Source organism: Triticum urartu, chromosome 4A (assembly GCF_056163025.1).
Source record: "Triticum urartu cultivar PI428250 chromosome 4A, HENAU_Tu73, whole genome shotgun sequence".
Taxonomy (NCBI): domain Eukaryota; kingdom Viridiplantae; phylum Streptophyta; class Magnoliopsida; order Poales; family Poaceae; genus Triticum; species Triticum urartu.
Genome location: NC_141876.1, coordinates 592051158 through 592073239, shown reverse-complemented (window position 1 = coordinate 592073239; position 22082 = coordinate 592051158). Strand labels below are relative to the sequence as shown.

At 43.3% G+C, this 22082-nt stretch overlaps 2 pseudogenes; one reads left to right on the top strand and one right to left on the bottom strand.

Moving 5' to 3' along the window:
- The first annotated feature begins 721 nt into the window (after nt 1-721).
- Nucleotides 722-1482, top strand: LOC125553059 (uncharacterized; annotated as a pseudogene).
- Nucleotides 1483-1965: 483 nt separating this feature from the next.
- LOC125553060 (ABC transporter G family member 45-like) overlaps nt 1966-22082 on the bottom strand; it is a 35045-nt pseudogene continuing 14928 nt past the window's right edge.

Below are 22082 nucleotides of genomic sequence, written 5' to 3'. Positions count from 1 at the left end.
TGAACAAAGCTATATGTATTGCCATAAGTGCAATCCATAAGATATGCGCAAAAATTGAAAGTAGTCATATAATTTTCAAGCACAATCAACATGTAGCAATTAAAGATTGCATCCATAAACATGTTGACATTACATAAGCAGACATTACATAGTACTATGTTAGAAAATACTGTACAAAAACTGAAAAAACTAGAAGCTAATCAAAAAAGAAAACGAAAAATAATGGTAATAGGCTAAAACAGAACAACCTACTACAGTGGCAAAGCCACCTTCTTTCTTTTCGTTTTTTATTCTTTTTCTTTCTCTGCTGCTCGTACAACATGGATTAGTGGCTAGTGTGCTGGCTGTCCAACAGCCATACACACGCACGAGCGGATAAGGGGAGGCGACGGGAAACTTCGTTCCCATCGACAAATCATCCCCAATCCAACTCGAGCGGTGGCTGTCTGCACCACTACCACCAATCTCCGCCTCCAGCGACTGCCTCACCGGCGGGAGGTCGACGGCCCCGGCGCAGCATCTTCCTCCTCTGAAGAAGATCCACCAGGAAGCTGCGTCCCAGGTGCGACGCCGTTGGAGTGGCCGTTGGCGACGCCGTTGGAGTGGCCGTTGGCCAGTCCGAGAACCACCGCGCGGCTGCGTTGCAGCTCGGCCCGCGGCACTATGTGCCAGCGGCGGGGCGCCGATGGGCCAGTGGAGCTGCTCGCCCAGTTGTCGAAGACGTCCCCGAGTGCAGCAGCCCGCGCGGGGAGGCGCAGCCCGAGGCTAGCGCTCGACGAAGAAGCCCCAGCGCTGGCCGCCTCGTGCGCCGGCGTCGGAGATGGAAGACGCGGGGAGTCCGGCTGCGCGGGCTCCGCGGGCGGCACAGGCGACGCAGGTTCGGCCTCCTCCTAGACCTCGTAATCTTGTGGCGGGGGTGGTTGCAGGACCATCCATGGCCCCCAACCATGCACCGGGCACAGACGTGGTGGTGGAGGAGTTGCAAGTTCTGGCTCAACGTCGACGTCCACTGCGTCGTCCGCGGGTTCCAGTACCTCGTCCGCGTACAGGTTTGGAGCGGCCAGTCCGGCAAGAATCCAGGCCGGGAGCGGCGCCGCCGCCGGCATGGCCGGTTCGGGCGGAGCATTAGAAGGCCCAGCACCATCGCGACCTCGGGCGCCATGTCCAAGACGTGGTCCGCGGCGACGGAAACCGTTCCGGCGGCCTTCGAACCGGCGCAGATCACGGGCGTGGCGGTTGTGGCGGCGAAGTCCACCAACACCATGGCGACGGCGACGGCCCTGTCGGCGTCTACCGCCGCTACGAACCGGCGCTTATGAGAAGATGCGCTTGTTCGAGAGGATGCGAGGAGCGGATGCGATGGTTGCCTGGAGAGGTTCTCGCACGAACGAGGCGGCGGTTGCCTCGAGAGGATCCCGTGCATGCTGTTATTTACAACAAGGATTATCTCTAATAATTAAATCCTAACACAAATAAGAATCACCCACCCTTCCCCCACGGCATGCCTGGCGAGTTGTGCATGAGCCAGCTCACTCCTAAACGCATTGTGACGTGCTTGGCATGCGGAACCTCGCCTAGGGAGGTCTGCCACGGGCCAGACACAAGCCATCTAGCCTCATGGCGGGCTAGGCCGGTGACATGACGACCACGTGTGTTACTGGGTCGGCCTGCGATATTCGGCCAGATTTGCCTTATCTCTGTCTAGGCTCTTCTCTCAAAAGAAAAACAACAAAAATTCTCCGTCTCGGCCCATCCCTCCGCTGACCCACATCTGCGGCCCAGCCGCGCGCCGTTCGTTGCGACGGCCCAGCGTGGCGCAGGTCATATGAATGTTATGTCTCGCTTACAGTGAGTCTAACATTCGTCTCGCCTGAAGCTTCTCTACCGCACGCACGCGTATGGGCCGGCCCAACATTGTGTTACTCGCTTGTTTGTTTGTTGGTCTATTCACACCCCCCTCCGCCCCCCCCCCCCCCCCCCCCAAAAAAATATTATATTTTTTTGTTTTTTCTTATTTCTTGTCCAGTTTTCCTTGGTTTTCTGTTTTTTCATCGTTACTTTGTTCTTTTTGTTTTTCTTTGGTTTCTTTCATGGTTTCCTTTGGTTTTTCTTTTCTTTCTCATTTTTCTTCTTTTTTTCTTTAGTTTTTGTTACTTTCTTTGTTTCTTTAGCAGTTTTTGCAGTTTTTATTCTTTTACACTTTTTTGGTTTTCTTTTTTTTCTTTGCTTTCCTATGTTTCTTTTTTGGTTTTCATTGGTTTTTCGTTCTTCTCTGTTTCTTCTGGTTTTTATTCTACATTTTTGTATACGTTAAGAATTTTCTTCTAATACATGTTTAACATTTTTTTATTCATGGTAGACATTTTTTCTATACAAAATTTTAACATTTTTCATAGGGCGACAAACAGACCACGGCGGTTTGACACAATGGCAAAGTAAGCGCAACAAAGCTATCGAAGATGGACTCGATCAGTAGGCTAGCTTCTTGCACGTCTTCAGTTACAAACACATTTGCCAACATCGAGCTTGTCGGATTCAATGCAGTAGTGAGGGGTGGCTATTTCCTCACAAGGAATATGGTACACTATGCGAGCGCTTGTTTCTTTTTGAAATTGTTTTTTTTTGTGGAATTTGCTAAAGTACAGTACAAAATCCACTGGGAATTTGTACTTCACCACTGGCATGTTTACCGGGCTAGATAAATTTGCTGCTACAAGAATGGTGACTGCTGGCGTTATGTCGCACAAAGGTTTACAAGAGCTTACGAAACAGCGCAGCACTGTGCTCCAGCAAAACTGCTGAGGTACATGGATGCGCTGGAGTTCTATTAATTGAGTTGCACCATGGCGCGACTGGCTCACCCGCACTGTCTTTCCATGTGGCCACAACTCCTGTCGCAAGAACAAGTGCATGGTTGTGATCTGCAGATGGATGGAACTTCGTGTTCTAATATTTTTGCGAGCATCATATAGCGGATCCTCATGTTTGTATGCTGGGATTTATCGTTGCTTTCCTATGTTGATGGATTGGCGACGGAAACCAAGAGGCAATGAGCAAAGTCTTGTACACCAAAGATTTTGTAATAAAGAGAAAGCGGCTGAGTCTCTCCCTGTATCTGGTGTTAATTATTGTTATTATGCTCATGACTGTGCTATGTGCTTATGTGCTTGTCTGAATGGCGTGTTTGTTGGCTTATGTGATAGAACTACTTACAATTTTCAAGTGTGATCGGATGACTACGTTTCAGAACAAGTTTTGCAACAACTGTGACATATATCTTGAGTGACCTAAACATGAACTTTCCTCTGCATCACCACTGAAATCCATAAAAAATATGAACAGGAAATTTACAAAAAAATGTGATATATCACAACAAAAGTTACAGAAAATATCTGCTAATGTCTATAACGTCAGTTATTCATAGTGGAAATATATTTTATGATGAATGTGACAAAACTAATATGATGTTGTATATGTCGGCATATTTTTTCAGCAGACTTGATCAAGGAAAAGAGTTTTGACTTAATACAAGGCTGAAATTTTCAATAAATGTGGTACATATAATATACAACTTCTCACACAAATCATATGATTTCTTACACATTTTCTCTTGAATCAAAATCCATGTGATATTGTGCTTACTGTCAACTGGGTGATAATCTTTTCTTAGATCTATACAGTTAAGTGGGTTTGCCTCTTGGTGTATTTGTAGTTCGCATGACAACATTGAATTGATTTGTGCTATCTCTGTTGGAAATTGAGATACTTTAGGGAGATAAAGAAGATAAAGGCGAAGAAGGCGATGACGACCACGTGAAGGTACGTGATAAGGTTGAAGTAGTGGTCCTCGAGGCCAAGGTAGCCCTCGAGGAACTCCCGCACTGTCTGGTTTGGTTGTCCAGGTACAAGAATTGGCTCTGTCCGGTCACCAAGCTGGGAGAACATGAGTCCGTACACCGTCCATGCTGCTGGGTTTGCCCAATACACCCACCTCCACCAGACTGGGATCATCTGTGTCCACATTGTTTTTGTTCATCAGGTTAATCATGCACAATCTATCCTCCATCTTTTTGTTTTATTTATTTCGTTGAAGGAAAAACTCTATTTAAAATATGCAACATTGGTTTGTAAGGGTACTATATTAATATGAAGCTGGTATGAAATATGCAATCTATTGAGGGGTTAGTTGGGGATTCCATGACCCTAATTTCCCATGTTCTCTTAAGTATGTATTGTAGTTATAGTGAAAAATATTAGGAGGAGGGGCTGGGTAATAGTTGGTAGAGCGAGGGCCATACCTCTCTTCGGATCATGAAGCCGGAGAAGATGTTCCAAAAGATGAAGATAAGGAAGGACAATCCAGAAGCTATCTCAATGTTCGGTGTTAGTGCCACTGTCATCATCCCGAAGAGTGTGTAGTACATGTAGCTTAGCACCATGTAAAGTAGAAACCAAAAGAACTTATTGGCGGTCATCTGGAATCCAATCATTGTGTATACTATTGTCGCGAATATGAACACTTGGACAAGCATGTAAGGCAATTCAATTGCCACCTGCAGATAGAATTTTAACATCCTAGTTGAAAAAATATTGCCAAGCATTGTAGCTTTAGATTCTTAACTTAATTTTAGAGTGGACGCGTAAAGTATTATTACCTGAGCTATGGCATAGGCCAACGTAGAGTATGTGCCTGCTGCCTTTTCTCGGCAGAGAACAATCCTCTCTGTTGCCACAACCGGTTGTAAGATACAACAGTTGTTGAAGCCAAGAAACAATGCTGATCCGTATATAAGCCCTAGTATGTTGAATATATCTTGTTGTTGTTTACTGTTCCATAGGTAAAGAAAGTTATGACATAGTAGAGGTGTGATATATTTTTCATGAAAGAAATTCCTTAGGTTTTTTCATTCCTACTTACATGGTTGATCCAGTCTGCCAAAATACAATTCCAAACATAATTGATAGAACAAATGTGTTTAGGAATCGAACAACATTATGCTCTGGATTTTTCCAATATGCACATCTTTGTTTCCATAGGCAAGCGATGCATTGTGCCCTAAAGTTTAGCCAATATCTTGGAGGGAAATGTAGATCTTCTGTGTTTGGCGCTGGTTTTCCAAGCTCTTCAATAAGAAGTTTGTTCTCCCTGAAAGGTAAATATTAATCATATTATACTTTTTATTATTCAATTCAACTTACATCCCAATGGATGTAGCATTATGATTACATCATGTGTACCTATATAGGGAGGAGCTCCGATAAATTTCAGCATAGTCCACTCCAATCTCGTATTCCGTTGTGTGTGAACTGACATCCAACATCCATGATGCTGGGTTTTGTCCATCTTTTATTCTAGGAACACCGGGGATATCCTGTGTAAAGATTTTTTTTTTAATAGTTTTGCTCTCCATCAAGAATGAACAATCAAAATTGGCCAATCTTATCTCAAAATATTTTATCATGTTGCTAGAAAGTCGACCTAGTGAACCACTATATATGATTTGACCACCTCTTTTCATGAGTAGAAGCTGCAATTTATCAAATTTAATTGAGTTAAGGAAGTAAATATCTATTACTTACTAATAATCTTATTGAAGCTTATGTTTAAAAATACATGTAAAAGGACACTTGTTTTTCATTGGCAAGTACTTCTATGCTACTATCAACGCATATAGAAAAGGAAATGTGAGGGCCAATTACATCAAATATTTCACTTTGGCACAAAAACATGGTGGGTTTCATTCCTTGTAATTGATAGGGTAGTTCTATTTTTATTTATTGTTGTTTCTTTCATTTTTCAAAAAATGATAGTTTTTGGTTATGTGTACTATTAGTTTGATGCTCTTTCTAGTCATTGATCTTCAAACCACCTAACTATTCAGTTCTTGCTTGTATTTTGTAGAAATATTTTTGAGACATTTAATAATATGACTTATTCATACCTCATGAAAAGATTCAAATATCTCAATGCTTGGCTGATGAATTGTACAAACAATAGTTCGTCCAGTGTCTACTGTCTTACTGTCCTCATGACAATTGCCGCAGCACGGGCATCCAAGGCAGTGGTCGGCTCATCCATAAATATAATGGAAGGGCTAGAAACAAGCTCCACAACTATTGTTAGCCTTTTTCGTTGCTCAGCTGACAGGCCAGTTGCTCCTGCCAGACCCACCATGGTATTCTTCAGTCCTGTTAACTCAACTAGATCCATGACTTCATCTATAAACATCTGAAACAAATTTAATGGCATGTATTATGAGATATCATGTTATAGATTAAACTTCTAATGGTGTTAACAATCATACATACATCTCTTTGGCACGATTTAACTTTTAAAGGCAAGCGAAGCCACGCAGAAAACTGCAGTGACTCATATCCTTCCATGACTAGAAAACTGCAGTGAGATTAGGGGAGTGGATATCACTTTGTTCACAGTAGCCAGAGATCTTTGAAAATGTCTCCGGCTTCTTTGCATATCCTTCCATTGTGATAGTACCTTCAATATATCCTTCAGTTTTTCTTCCAGCCAAAACATCGAGCAATGCTGTCTTTCCAGCACCGGTGATTCCCATCAAAGCTGTTAGCACCCCTGGTCTGAAAGCACCACTAACATCTTGTAGCAACTGAAGCCTTTTATCGGTCACTCCATACTTCATCATCTCCTAGTGTAAGATATGGATTCCTATAGTGAACATGTGACTAGATGGATGCTACTATTTAGTTAGGTAAGTTCTGTTTGAGAGTATACCTTAGGCATTTCGACAAAATAGTTGATATGATCAAATACAAAGGAAAGAGGCTGAAATGGGAGAACACCTTGTGGAATTGATGCATTGCCAATTCCAACTATCTTATTTGTGCACTTAGTCATTACCTTCGTGGCTTTGTTGTTAACTTGATGCTTGTGTGGGGCTGCAAATCGTAAACAAACATGATAAATACCGACTATAACTATTGTTCAATACTTTTTGTTTTTTTATATTTCTTTGATATACGTACAGTTCATGGACTCCAGTGCAAAGATACTGAGTATATTGAACACCAACGAGAATCCAAATAATACAGTGACACAAATCCAATATCAGTGCCAATCTGTGAGCAACCCCCTGATCTTGAGGATAGCATCACCAACGGTATTAGCATTTTCATAATGAAATTCCTATCACAAGAGGATATCATCATTAGGTCACATCTATGCTATACATGGTATACATCGTATCCAAAATACTAGATGAATGATTGATTACCGTGGCCCATCTTTCATCAAGGAACTCATTTAGGGAGATTGCATTTTGTGCATAGGTGAATGGGGATGCCCAGTATCCCCATTGTAACCATTGTTGGAGATCGTCTATTCAATGTAAGAAGTTTATGAGAATCTTAGAAGCTTACTATGCACACATGTATTGTGTTATAGGTTTTCCATACATCTTACTTAAATTAAGCTAAATCGCATCCAACCTTTTGAAATGACGATGCCTCCAAATATGAAGATTGCTATAAGAGATGTGGTGGCAAGCACGTTGGCCATCACTAGTGTCCTTGCTACCGCTGCTAATAAACGACACATGCCCATTGACATTTGATGCATGGAAAAAAGTACCAAGAAATGCTTCATGAATCTGCAAAAAGTAATTAAGGCAATCATTTTCTATCACTACAACTTATTTAAGCTACTGCGATAACCTAGATATTGAATTGACCAAGAGGAGATGTACCTAATAAAGGAAGGTGCGTAGCCAATCACATAGTAGGTTATGATGGTCCAAAGACTTGTTTGTACAAAAGATATTGGGATACTAAGAAGAAAACTTGGAGTAAGGATTGCCCATCCCGGCAATGCTAGAAAGTCTCTTTGCTTGTAGAAAGTGGGAAGTCGCTTTATTGTCACAGCAATTTCAGCCATACCATTGAAGTTTACTATCATAACAGCCAAAAAGAGAGCTCCGATATACTTATTCGCATCAATAATAGATTTGTGGTTCATATTTGTTCGAAGAAAAATGGTTGATATCACCAAAGCAAGGATTGTTATCTGTATGGTCGTGAATATATGTAGCGGGGAGTTTCTTTTTAGAAGAAGTACTTCCCTTGAAAAGCATGCCTTAAAAATATTCCATTTGGAGAGACCTGAACTAGTTTTCGCCTCCTTTATCTCTACTCTATTGTTTATAACAAATAGTTTATCTTGTACAAGTCGAGGGAGATATGATGAATAGAAGGATTCTGCAAATTTTTCAATTGGATGGTAGTGATACATATGTTCCTCACCAATCCAGTATTGCTTTTGGTCCATCTTTGAGGTCACCTGGACATATGGAATTTTTTGTTAGTTTATTACTATATGTTATTATGCACAAGTACACAATATAATAATGAATTTGTGGATGGAATTGTGACTCAATGCCTGCCACAGTTCGTACCTTTAATGTACTAGTCGTCCCAAAGTTATTCCAAATAGTAATTTGGCACTGACAGTTAAATCAACACTAATGTTTATCTAGTAATTCCTTCATAAAAAAATTAATGTAGTACCTCTTGAAGGAAATCAGCCATGTCTTTCCTGTTGGGGCATGTGAATCCCATGAACTCAAAGAAATCAGTAGCTTTTTCTCGAGGACCATGATATACAATTTGACCCTCGCATAAAAGGATCATGTCATCAAATAATTCCAATGTCTCGGGAGGTGGTTGAAGCAAGGAAATAACCACTGTGAGATCCATTAAATGAGCCATTTGTTGTATAACTTTTATTATCTCATATGTCGTGGTGCTATCAAGACCAGTTGAAATATCATCCATAAAGAAGCATCTTGCTAGACCAACTAGCATCTCTCCTGCATCAAGGAGTTCATCATGAAATGCAACAACAATAATACATTCACGAATAAGTGATTAATTAGGACATCAATATTGTATTTGATGACATTGGCACTGGCACCATGTAATATGCTTTTGTTCTACATAGTTGGCACCATGTAATATGCTTTTCTTCTACATAGTTGATTAGCTGGCATACTTTTTTGTAGAATGGGTTAGTTGGTGTTATTAACATGTTGTTCAGTGAATATTATAGTTATATGTTACAAATCCACTACATTTTATGAGCACCTTGCAGTAGTCTAAGTGATTCTCAATTCCATCAAATAAGAGAAAAGGTTCATTCTGGTCACGTCGAGTTTAGTATGAGGTCAATGTAGAACTCCAATACCATTTAGCTGGAACCCTCGAATTTTAAGGTTAGATTCTTTTGAATACTAAGATGGTTTTAAAGGGGATTGTGTGGATGCAGCATACGTGCGGAAAGTTTTGTGATGTCACACATGATGTGGTAGAGAACATATTATCGACGATGTTCACAAAGTACTTAATAACAGTATGTTGGATGCACATTTATTTGGATGACAGGGGCCAACTCGCTATAGTTGGAGGTGGATGATCTAGACAGGATGTCTAGATTGGATCTACTAATGAGCTATCATAACCTTCTAGTTTTTTTATAGTTAAAGTAGTCATGCGCCCATCCTATAAGGCCCATATATGGAGGTGTTGGTCGGTGGCCGCCGTCCTCGGTCTTGATCTTCTTGGCATACAAGTTTTTGACTTCACCCTGTTTGGTAGTGGCATGACTCCTTTTAATGTAACATGTGGGTGGTCCACCTAGGGGAATTGGTTGCCCACGCAACCCCCCGTCCCTCAGGTGTGCCACATGAGAGGGGATGAATATGGGCCATAATATGACACACGCATCATAGGTAAGTGTTGATGCCACTTCCTCTTGACACATATAAATACCAAAATTCCTAATTCAGAAAGAGCATGACTTTTTGGCGGCCACCTACTAAGAATATCACTAGCGGGCCCTTTCAGACATGTCCCAAGTTTTGTTTTAAACTAACCAATTCCCCCGTAAGAGAACTTCCATTTTTGGGCCCCATTTATTGCCTTTTTGGAACTTTGGAAAAGCTTGAAAACTTCAGATTTTTTCTAACATAGGGAATTTCAAATTATGAAAATAGGGGATTTCAAATTTTATGAAGATCATAAAATTTACACGAAAAAATACATGGCGGGCTCCCATAGTTGTATCCATGTGATAACAACGCAAAACATGATGGAAAAGCTAGTAGTCACCTAGTTTGATCGGAGAGTGATTTAGTAATGGGAAGGTGAATGTGGACATGAACCACTCACTCTGTAGCCGTTTCATTTTAAAAGAGTTTAAAAATTATTCTAGAATCTGGACATTAGTGATTTTTTTTTCAAATGGTCGAAGTTGATGCTAAAGGTCCAAGTCAGTCGAAATAACTAGGCAGGATATAGAAACTAAAGGATAACAACATCATTTATCATAATAACAACTTCTTAGCTAGAGTGTCAAATAGCACTGCATAGCTAGACATGCATTTAGATTTTTTATCCAGAATTGAACATAGATTATCTTAAGTAGAATACAATCTTTTTTCAATGTTTTGAATTTTTACCAAATTTTCAACATTTTTCATCACACCAATCACATTCTGAAGCACGTCACGTGCAACATTAGCAAAAATTGTCCACATCATACCGCATGTTAGAGGGAATGTTCACAAAAGAATTTTATTTCTCCCAAATGATAAATGTTTATAAAGGTTGGGAGTATCATATTTTATATCTCCTGGTTTAGCTTTGACCTCATATCTAAGCTCAGGGTTCAATTTGCAATAATTGCTCTAACATACATAAGGTTGCTCTGATTTAGTAGAATAAATATCAAATTTCAACCTGATATTGAAAACGTTTTTATGGACAACGCTAAAAAGTTCACGAGAAAGGGGTCATTTAATAGTATTGTCATTGTCGCACGTGCAATGCATGTTTTTTGCAAACATATAACACATTGGCTGAATTAGTTATTGCACACATGCAATGCATGTTGTTTGCAAACATATACCATGTACAGAATTAGTTACACTAGATGATTGCATGAACACACATGGTTGACAAAATAAAGCTATTCCAAGATCATCATTGCCGCCGATCATTAATTTCCCAAATTCACTCGAATGGGTTCCATTGGGGAGAAAGATGAAGGGAATGTGATGAGACAGTGATAGAGATAGAGTTGGTGGAGAAATTCTTGTGAATTATAATTTTGATAGATAGAAACAAATGAAAATTGAAACCATGGGACACAATATGCCATTTTATGATGTTTATTACACATATTAATTAGAAGAAAAACTATTAAACAAAATTAACGATGGCGAGAAAATTCTACTTGTTTACATCCATAGATCAGATTTGATGAGTTGTTATGGTAAATAGTACTCCCTCCATCCCATATTAATCAATGCTGGATGCATCTAGCACTGAAATACATATAGATACATTCATTTCAATGTCAATTAATATGGGACAGAGGTAGCTAATCAAAACTTATTTTAATCGTTTAGTATAGATTTTTTTCATAGTGTCCTTTTGATTGAATATGTCCAGCAATTATGGTGTCATTTTGACACATTATTACACTATATCCTTATATGGTGCACTAATACTTTTTGTTAGTTGCGGAACATTATATAGAATAAAGGTCTGGTGAAGGTGGAAAAAATATTAGCTGTGTTGACTATTATAAAAAATATTCTGAAAGCGCACTCAAGGACGTGAAAACAAAGGGTGAAGAGCCTAAACCCTCCTTTCTATATTCCAACATGCCTTATGTGTGACATTAATTTAGCGCACAACATTTTTGCAATATGATGGCTAGAGTTTTGGACTATATACCTCTTAGCTATGGTATCATAATGGGTTACTCGTGTCTAAGTAGTTCCCTAAGGAGAATATTCCATTTTTGGCCCCTTAACTTATCAACTTCAAAACTAGACAACTTGCATCTTGAAATTTCCATTCCAAATGAATTTGATTCCTCGACCTTGCCAAAGCGGTTGTCGCCCTAACTCATCATGTTTTAACAAGTCATCACCGTGGTGGAAATCTACTAATTTAAATAGTACATGGCATTTTATCGACCATGTTTCCTGCACTACCACTAATAACGACAATGGCATGACAATTTGTGTTGATGGTTTAGTTCACAAGCGACGTTGATGTCCTGGCAAGAGCCATCAACAACCAGGGTTGCCCAAGAGTGTGGGCATGAGAAGAATGCCAGATAGCATGTGTTTGGCGTTTAGCAGGTCCGGGCCTCTAGGACAGCTGCATCACAATGTACGAGAACCCCCTTGATAGCGGTTGGCTCAGCCCGTCGGCTGCCTCTAGTAGGTGCTCCACGGGCGGAGGTGGGAATGCGTGGGGGTGGTGCAACACCAAAGACAGAGGCGCCTACACGTGGGGAGAGGTCTGACCCCACGTCAGGTGGCATCGCCACATCACCTGAGGGAAGGGCAATGATACGTGCTTCTGTGTCCTTGTAGCTGACAAACATCTATGAGTGGTGTCCCAAGCGGTCACTACCTCTAGCGACATGCCATCATATGGCAGTACCTTCCAGAGGAAATGATGAGAATATGGTGCAGTGACATGCGATGACACAACCACGCTTGACAAATGTTTCTAGGCTAGTTCACAATATGGATGGAGCTGGTGTCGAACCATGGGTGCAGTTTGTGAAAGATGAGTTGGAGTGCATGTGAACACCATCTCACTCTATGTCGTGCGCATGTTGCAATGGTGAGAAGTGGTGGACCTAGAAAGTATTGTGAGTGAGGGAAAACTACTCGAGTGGGGGCATATTATCTAGAAATTCAAAGAATTTAAGCATATTTCGTGAAACAACACTAGCAAATATTATTGAATTTTTAAATCGTGAGTGGAGGGGCCCCCCACTCAACTAAACATGGGTCCGATCCTAACAGTGAGGGTGGTAAAAGGATGGGGAACTTGACACGGTCAGGCGCACGTGCGGCTTGAGACAGGGCCATGTCTTGCTAGCTAAAAGGGCCACCGGTGGCGACGGTGCATAACTCGCTGAACGGAGACGATTCATGGGGCGTAGTGTAGGCCGACAGGCCACATACCCTGGGTAGCGCTCTGTGCAGACATCACAAGAGTTCTCGACAAAATGTCCACACTATAGATATCTGGAAGGAAATAGAATTTTTGACACATGAGAGACAATTGTTCAATACCCTGCTGGGTCGGCATGGGAAAATTTGGTTCAGTCGAGGTACCAAACTTGTCCATATTTGTCTACTTTTGGCAACTTATTTGTGCAAAGTGGACTAGCTTTGAAATTCAGCGATGCAAAATCCACAAGTAGGTAAGTTAAGGGATCGGAAATTTAGTTTTCTCCATAAAGGTCAAGCTATCAGGGCAAAGTTGGTAGTAAATTTCAAGAGAGGCTAAAATTTCAAAACAGAGGAACAAAATACATGGCACAAAGTATAAAATGCTAACCAATTGTTGCCCTTTTCTTTTGTCCTCCCGATATGCCTCTTCTCATCTCATCCCCCAGTAGGATATCAGCACACTCAGACAAACCAAGTATCTACATCACACAAATCTTGTGATTATGTTGTTAAGATAAATAACAGTTGTAAGTGCATCTAGTCCCACCCCTAGTTGGTTTTGGAGTATTGATGACAAACCTAATTGAGGGACTAATGTGTTTGTGAGAATTGCAGGATAACACAGGTAGAAGTCCCTCATTGATTTGGTTTTCCTACCAGAGATGACCCCTAAAAATGTATGAAGACATTGATGTCAAAGGTGGTATGTGAAGATATTCACATTGAAGACTATGACAAGAGAAGACATCGCATGAAGCCTATGGAGATCGAAGACTTAGATCTTTCGTAGTTCTTTTTCTTCCTTGTTGAGTCATAGGAACCATCATACTATTAACTGGGGTCCAAGAGAACCAGTCAGAATGACTGAAGTGATGCTTAACCAAAACCTATGTTTTCGAGTGAAGACTATGAGAGCGAATCTTTTCCAAAGTCGGACAAGTCAGCTTTGCTTGTAGCCCAAGTAAAGTTGCCGTGTGTGTTTGAAATCTGACCGTTGGAACACGTGTCAGTTCCTTAGTGGCCCAGGGTCATTTCGGACAAATCAGGTCGGGTTGCCTAGTGGCTATAAATAGCTCACCCCCTACAACCATAAACGGTTGGCTGCTCAGAGTTAGAGTATGGCTTTTGTCATTTGAGAGCAACCCACCTCGAAGCCTTTGAGAGAGAATTCCTTGCGAGGATAAAGCCCTAACCACCCAGAGCCAAAGAGTGTTAGGCATCACTTAAGTCTTCCTGTCTGTGTGATCTGAAGACTTATTACACTTGAGGACTGTGAATCCTCCAGCCGGTTAGGCGTCGCGCTCTGAGCATCCAAGAGTCGTTGTGGATCGCCGGTGAACGAAGTCTGTGAAGGTTTGGGAGTCTACCTTGAAGACTTACCAGAGTGATTGGGCGAGGTCTGCGTGACCTTAGCTCAAGGGGAATACGATGAGGACTGGGTGTCCTGAGCTGCGTGTTCAGGATTGGGTGTCCGGGACTGTGTGTCCTCAGATTTAAATACCTAGCCGCCCTAACCAGACGTACAGTTGTCACATCAACTGGAACTGGTCTAACAAATCATTGTCTTCAACGAGTCACTGGTTTCATCCTTCCCTTCCCTTTACTTACTGTTGGTCCTTGTGAAGTCATTGTATGATTGCACTATCTTTTGTCTTCACTGAGTGACTGCGTGTTCTGTTTGGCTTCATAATATCTTCCTACCTGATCCTAGCTACCTAGCTGCTATAGGTCATTGTGCTTTCACTTCATTGAATACTTGACTATGGTTTGCCTAGTGTGGTCTACCTTCCGCTGCATGGTAATAGGTCTATTTCTATCGTTTGTCTTCGAAACTTCCACGTTTTGAAGACTTTCATAAAAATCGCCTATTCACCCCCCCTCTAGTCGATATAACGCACTTTCAATTGGTATCAGAGCAAGGTACTCCCTTGTTCTGTGTGATTCGGTTTAACCACCTGGAGTTTTAGCTATGTCGACTGCAGGGATAATTAAAGTCTCCGCTGCATGTCCCGTCTTTGATGGAACTGAATATCCCTACTGGAAGAATAAGATGCGCATGCATCTTGAAGCCATTGGCGTCGACCTATGGTATGTCGTCAAGAATGGCGTTCCTAAGGCTGGTGAAGGTGTCACCGCTGCTGATGTCAAGAAGTTCGTTCAACTAGACTCCACTACCAAGAACATCATCTGTGGTCATCTGACCAAAGGACAGTATGGCCGTGTAAGTGCTTTGGAAACATCTAAGCTAGTATGGGACTGGCTCTCCAAGGTCAATGAAGGCGTCTCAACCCAGAGAGATCAGAGAATCAACGTCCTTCGCAACCTCTTCAACCGCTTCAAGAGAAATGACAATGAGAATGTCCAGCTCACATTTGATCGACTCACTGATATCACAAATGAGCTTCAAGCTCTCGGCGCCACTGAGATCACCAAGCATGAAGTCGTCAAGACACTCCTGAGATCACTTGACAGCTTGTTTGACACCCTAGCCCTGATGATTCAAGAACGTCCTGACTTCAAGACACTCGATCCGTCTGACATACTTGAGAGGCTCAACACACACGAGTTTCAGCTTTCTGAAAAAAGAGACATCTACGGTCCCAACTATGGGCGAACTCGTGCCTTGAAGGCAAAAGCTGTCTCCACATCTGAAGAAGAATCCGACAGCAGTTCTGATGATCCTGAAGACATTGGAAAGGAGCTTGCTATGCTTGTGAAGAAGTTCCAAAAATTCACCAAGAAGAAAGGCTTTAGAAAGTCTTCACGATCAAGCTCAATGACCTCGGAGCGCCACGATAATTGTGCGCCGTGTCTGGGTCTAACACTTCCTATACGGTGGGTAACGCCACCACCAAATGTTCTGTTTGAAGTGTTTCACTCATGGCGTTACATTTGCTATGTCTTCACATTTGGTTTGGCTTCAATCTCAACATGTGTTCATGATTATCTTCACTATGTTGATTATATATATATACTAGTGTTCTGTCCTCTACAGCATTCACTTATAGCTATGTCTTCTTGTTGAATCTTTTGAACTAAGTGAATGTGATCGGACCCTAACCTCTCTATGCTTTCTATCTCAAACTCTAACTCTCCAAATCATATGCATTCTCTTGAAACTGTCAAATGTCTTCTCTGCGTCCTTGTCAGCAGAAGATACAGAGACAAACATTAAGTCCGCTTTCAATGCTAATTCCTTCACCTGAAACCCGGAGAAGTGGGAACGACCACCCAACAATCCAGGCGTGCGTGGGACGTGGAACAACCTCCGATATGCTGCATGATGGCCACGTGTTCCTCAGATGTGAATCGCCAGGGGCACCTGTGTAATAACACTGAGCCGCCCCTGTCCCTATAAATACACGCCACACCATAGTCATTATCTCTTCTTCCACTCTCGCACGAACCCTAGCGCCACCGCTAGCCCTCGACGACGCCGGCGACGAAGCGCTTAGCTACCGCAACCTCTCCGACGCCGTCTTCACGCCGACCGCGGACATCGTCCTCTCCGCCGTCGCCGTAGGTGTCCTCCGTCGCCAAGTTAGGGCACAGACGATCGAACTGCTCGGCCTCCTCTTCCACTCCGTGTAGCAGTTCCTTGTGTGGTAAATAAAAACCTCCTTTTTACGGCCCCTTTGATCCTACAGATTCGTCACTTTCTACCACAAGTAGTTTCTGTTCATACATGTTGGATCCACTTCATACTGCATCTCATATATGCCTAGTATGTTCACTTATGCTTCACAAAGTAGTTAGATTCGTCACTTGTACTGATCCGTGGATCCGTACAAATCTGGAACCAACTCCTTATCTATGAGTGAATGTCTTCGCATGATGAGGTCAATGTCTTTTAAACTGATTTATCTTCAAAATCTTCTGAGAATGCATATGACCTCTTCCCCTTCCCTCGCACCTTAATGCTGTCACAGGTACATGTCCGTGGGAGAATCCCTTGGTTCTCATAGTCTGCATTCATTTGCAGAATTCTTACAGTATCATATAAATTCTCCCGAAGCCAATTCCTGTTTGTCCAGCAAGCGAAAGCCTTTGAAGCCTTTGAACGTGTTGAAGCCATTCAGTTTAAAGTTCATGGCTACAAAGATATCTGTAAGGAAGGGAGGCAGACAGCGTCGTGGGGGAACATCAAGAGATTTGCCTGATGACCTCTCAGAGCTTTACAAGACAGATCCTGAAGAGGATTACAATCAGCGCAAGACCCGAATCCAATGGATTCGAAGATATTGGGTAGAACAATGGTTCAAATACCGGTTTGTGACCCAGGAATATGCTGAGAAAAATGCCATCAAGCAACCTTGGGGAGACATCCTATACAAAAATCTTCAACCCAGGTCCAGAGCTGAAGCCATTGAACAAGGCTTCTATCCCTGCATAGTCCGTGGACCACAACCCGCGGATGCTGACCCATCGTCACTGCTATGGTGTCGAGACGACAATCTTTTCAAGCGCAACTTCCAGTTTGCCCAGAATTCGGCGAAGCAGAACAAGAAGTCTTTGGGACTAGACTTCAACCCTGGTCCCTCTGCTCCCCGTGCCGATGGCACCCGCGAAGCTGAACCCAATATTGTTGGGCCCTTCTACAACCTGGAAGGTCTCATCACTCATATCGTGGTTCAAGGGACAGCCGTGGATGAGCCTGCAGATGACGCTGAATCAGATGAAGCGCCTACAGCGCCGAAGCCAAAGAAACTGAAGCAGCCTAAAGCTTCAAAGCCTGCCTCAGCACCAAAAATCTCACGGGCGAAGCCATTGGCTACTGCACCTCCTGAAGACAGTGTGCAGTCTGAAGATCTATCACGCATCTCCAAGCCCCAGAAAGTCAAGGTGCCTCTGCTACACACCAGCCAAGAACTGACTGCTGCTGCTATTCTGCGCAGCGATGCCATTGATCTGTCCAGTGATGAAGATCTTGCAGATGACGCTCTTGAGCAACTGATCAAGAGCAAAGAAGAAGCATAAATCTTCAATGATTTGCCTCTCTTTGACGTGGCAATAATCCACAACTTCATTGATGAGTGGTTTGACACGCCCAATCTCAGCTTCGAAGATCCGCAACTTCCAATTGGCCTCAGTGTCGCCTTCCATGGCGCCATTGCTTCAGAGCTAGCTCTAGCTCAGCGCATCGTCGAACTGAAGCAAAAGATTGACTTTGAGAAAGCTCAGTTCAAGAAGCATATGGCCAAGCTCAGCGTGCAAGAGGTGAAAAACTTCAAGATTATGCTGCACGAGCTCAAAGAAGCCTTTCTCAAGAAACGTGCAGAAGCTTAAGGTTCTCGTGAGCGCATGAAGGTCCTGGCTGACAAGAGTGTGCAAGCCTACAATGAGGCTGAGAAGCGCAAGGCCCTTGGTCATCCTGGCATCGACCCTAGGATGGCTGCAAAGCAGCAACAGAAGAAGAAGCCCGCTATAGCCGAACCCGATGCACCAAGGCAGGAAGCACATCCCATTGTCTTCCCAACCAGCATGACTGGCTCGAAGCCAAAAGGCAGGTCTACCGCTTCAGAACTGAAGAAGACAATGACTGCTGAGGCTGAAGCCTCTGATGCTGCTCCCTCCAAGAAGAAGCGGAAGACCAAGAAGGAACGGGCTGCTCCCACAGAGCCCTTACTTGTTGAACCCATCTCCATGGTTCGCCCTGCCGCTGAACATCAAGAGCGCCAACTGACTTTCCATGAGCCTGCTTTCACAGAGGCTCATGAAGCTGAAGACTTTCCAGCAGCTGATCCCACTTCTGCTGAAGACATTGGTCACCATGACCATGTTGAAGATGATGCAGTTCTTCCTCAGATCGAGCACCAACAGGTATCATCGCCTGTGCTTACGCACAGCGAACTCATCAGCATTGGTCGTCCTCTGACGCCAATTGCTCAGGATGCATCATGGGCTGATCACCCACAAGAACAAGAAGAAGATGACCTTGAGGCCCAGCCAACTCCTTTTCCAAAAGCGTCGCCAGCGTTACGCAGGCTTCGCAAAGGACCAAGGCCTCCAGTCTTTGAATCTGAAGCTAAAGCTGCTGAAGACATTCTGGCTGCATCAGCCGATGACACCCAAGAAGAAGAACGTGTCCCCACTCCCCCAACTACCGACGAAGCTGTTCTCGCAGAGAACGTGTCTGTGCCCGACCCTCCAGCTCATCATGTGGAGGTAGAAAATCTTGAGGCTGCCACCACCAACACCAATGAAGCCACTGACGCTGTCATGGCTGAAGCAAATGTGGAGCCTACACCAACCCAAGAACCAGAAGTCAGTGAAGCCAATGATGCTACTGCTTCTGTTCCTGCGCCTGCTGCTGGTCCTCAGTTTGACTATCATGTTGAGCACAGGCCTCAGGTACAGAAGCCAATTCCAAGGTTGCCCAGGTTTCCAGGTCTTGCATCAGCACCTGGATCCTTCAATGTCAACGGCTTCAAAGCAGACAACACTTTCTTCAACAGCTCCAAGAACCCCTACTCAAGGGAACGAATATCTTCTGATCGGTTCTGGAGCTATCCACAGCGAAGCTATTACTCCTGCATTCTGTACAATCAAGGTCGCATCTTCCCACATAAGCGTCTTGACACCGAAGCAATAGCTGGTCTGCCCTGTCTGGAAGAAGCTCTGGATTGCTTCAAAAAGGTTGGACTGTTGCCTTTTGTCACCGACCAAGAGCACTGGAACGAAGAGTTCCTGCTCCAATTTTATGCCACACTTCACATACGTGGCTACAACAGAGATCCGAAGACTTGGGTCCTGGAGTGGATGACAGGAAATGTTCATCACGAAGCCAAAACCTTTGATATCATTGAGCTCACTGGTCTGCCCACTCCTGGAGATCTCTATGAACCTGGCTGTCAGCTTCACAGTGAAGCTATGGAGAACATCTTTCAGAAGCCTGAACCGAACATGAGTCAGATGCTCAGTATGATGAAGCCCTTGCCACAAGATGCTGCATATCCTAAGGAGTTCTTTGTTGAAGACCTTGAGTATCTGCCAAGGACTATCTATCACATCATAAGGCGAACTCTCTGGCCCATCAAAGGGCATTCTCCACATGCCAAGCTGGAAGGTGCAATGAAGACTTTGGTGTTCTATATTCTTCATGGCAAATGCTTCAATGCACAAGACTTCTTCATCCGCCAACTTGCTGCATCAGGCTCTGATCTTTTTGGCTTGAAGTTCTACGCTCCATGGATAATGCAGCTGATTAAACTCCACTCCGCTATCTCATATCGGCCATCTGCTCGCAATCATCGGATCTTTCTTCCTGATGTGGATATGTCCATTGAAGCCATTTATCCTGAGCCTGCCAAGGAGCCTCTTAGTCTTCAGAATGCGGAGCATCAAAGTTTCTCTCAGAACATTGAAGGAGTTGAAGTAGTCACTCGTGTTTATCCTCTGGCTGGAACTACACGTGCACCTCATCGTGCCCTTACTGAAGCCACCGAAAGCACTATTGCCCAACGACCCAAGAAGCGATCTCGTGTTCTCAATGACCGAGAGCTTCTGGTGGCTCTTCATCAGAAACAGGATAGGCATCATGACTGGCTGAAGCACCAAATGCAAAGCCTCTTGGTAGATGTTAACCGCATTCGCAATCTTGCCACAAAGAATGCCTTTGTTGCCCATGAAACCTCTCGACGCACATGGAAAGGGCTGACGCTTATGTGCTCTAAAGATGATCTTCAAGAGGATGGCTTCTCTGAACGCTTCAAGTTTGACTCCACACCTCCCCGAAGGGTAGTGCTGCGACGAACTCCATCTCTTGAAGACTCTGAGTTCCCTTCCTCTGCGGCAACTGTGAATGCCCGAGTGATCGAGGACGAAGACGATGCTACTTCACCACCCCCTCCTTCAGCACGCTTCGACACTGCTCCAAGTTCTTCTGCACCACCGAACACCACCGACGACCCTGCTGCTTCACCTACTCTTCATGGGAACGAGTAGATGCTCTATGTCTTCAAACCTTTTTGGTCCTTACTGACAAAAGGGGGAGAAGCATATGAGTTCGATAGTCTTCAAGCGGGTCCATATGGGCGGTTGCTTTATATTTTGCCTAGTGTTTACAACTCTCATTTTGATACATTTGGTTCTTTGAGTTGTAACACTTAAACTCGATGGTCGTCTGCTACTTATTTGCTACTTTGTGATGCGATGATAAATTCCGCATGTGCGGCGATAAACTCCGCACTTAGATCATTTTGCAGACGTCCATTTTCCATTATGCATGTCATTATCTTCACATACCTTCACATGCATAATGAATTGTCATCATAAGTTGAAGAGGATCTCCACAAGTACAACCTGCCATGTGCATTTGCATTCCAAAAGCAAATTACTCATATGCACATCTTCAGGGGGAGCCCTTGCAACTTATGAAGACAATTCCTTATCCTTTACAATTTCACATTATATTCCCCGTTGAAAACTTCAACTAGTTTGTCATCAATCACAAAAAAGGGGGAGATTGTAAGTGCATCTAGTCCCACCCCTAGTTGGTTTTGGAGTATTGATGACAAACCTAGTTGAGGGACTAATGTATTTGTGAGAATTGCAGGATAACACAGGTAGAAGTCCCTCGTTGATTCGGTTTTCCTACCAGAGATGACCCCTAAAAATGTATGAAGACATTGATGTCAAAGGTGGTATGTGAAGATATTCACATTGAAGACTATGACAAGATAAGACATCGCATGAAGCCTATGGAGCTCGAAGACTTAGATCTTTCGTAGTTCTTTTTCTTCCTTGTTGAGTCATAGGAACCACCGTACTGTTAAGTGGGGTCCAAGAGAACCAGTCAGAATGACTGAAGTGATGCTTAACCAAAACCTATGTCTTCGAGTGAAGACTATGAGAGCGAATCTTGTCCAGAGTCGGACAAGTCAGCTTTGCTTGTAGCCCAAGTAAAGTTGCCGTGTGTGTTTGAAATCTGACCGTTGGAACACGTGTCAGTTCCTTAGTGACCCAGGGTCATTTCGGACAAATCAGGTCGGGTTGCCTAGTGGCTATAAATAGCTCACCCCCTACAACCATAAACGGTTGGCTGCTCAGAGTTAGAGTACGGCTTTTGTCGTT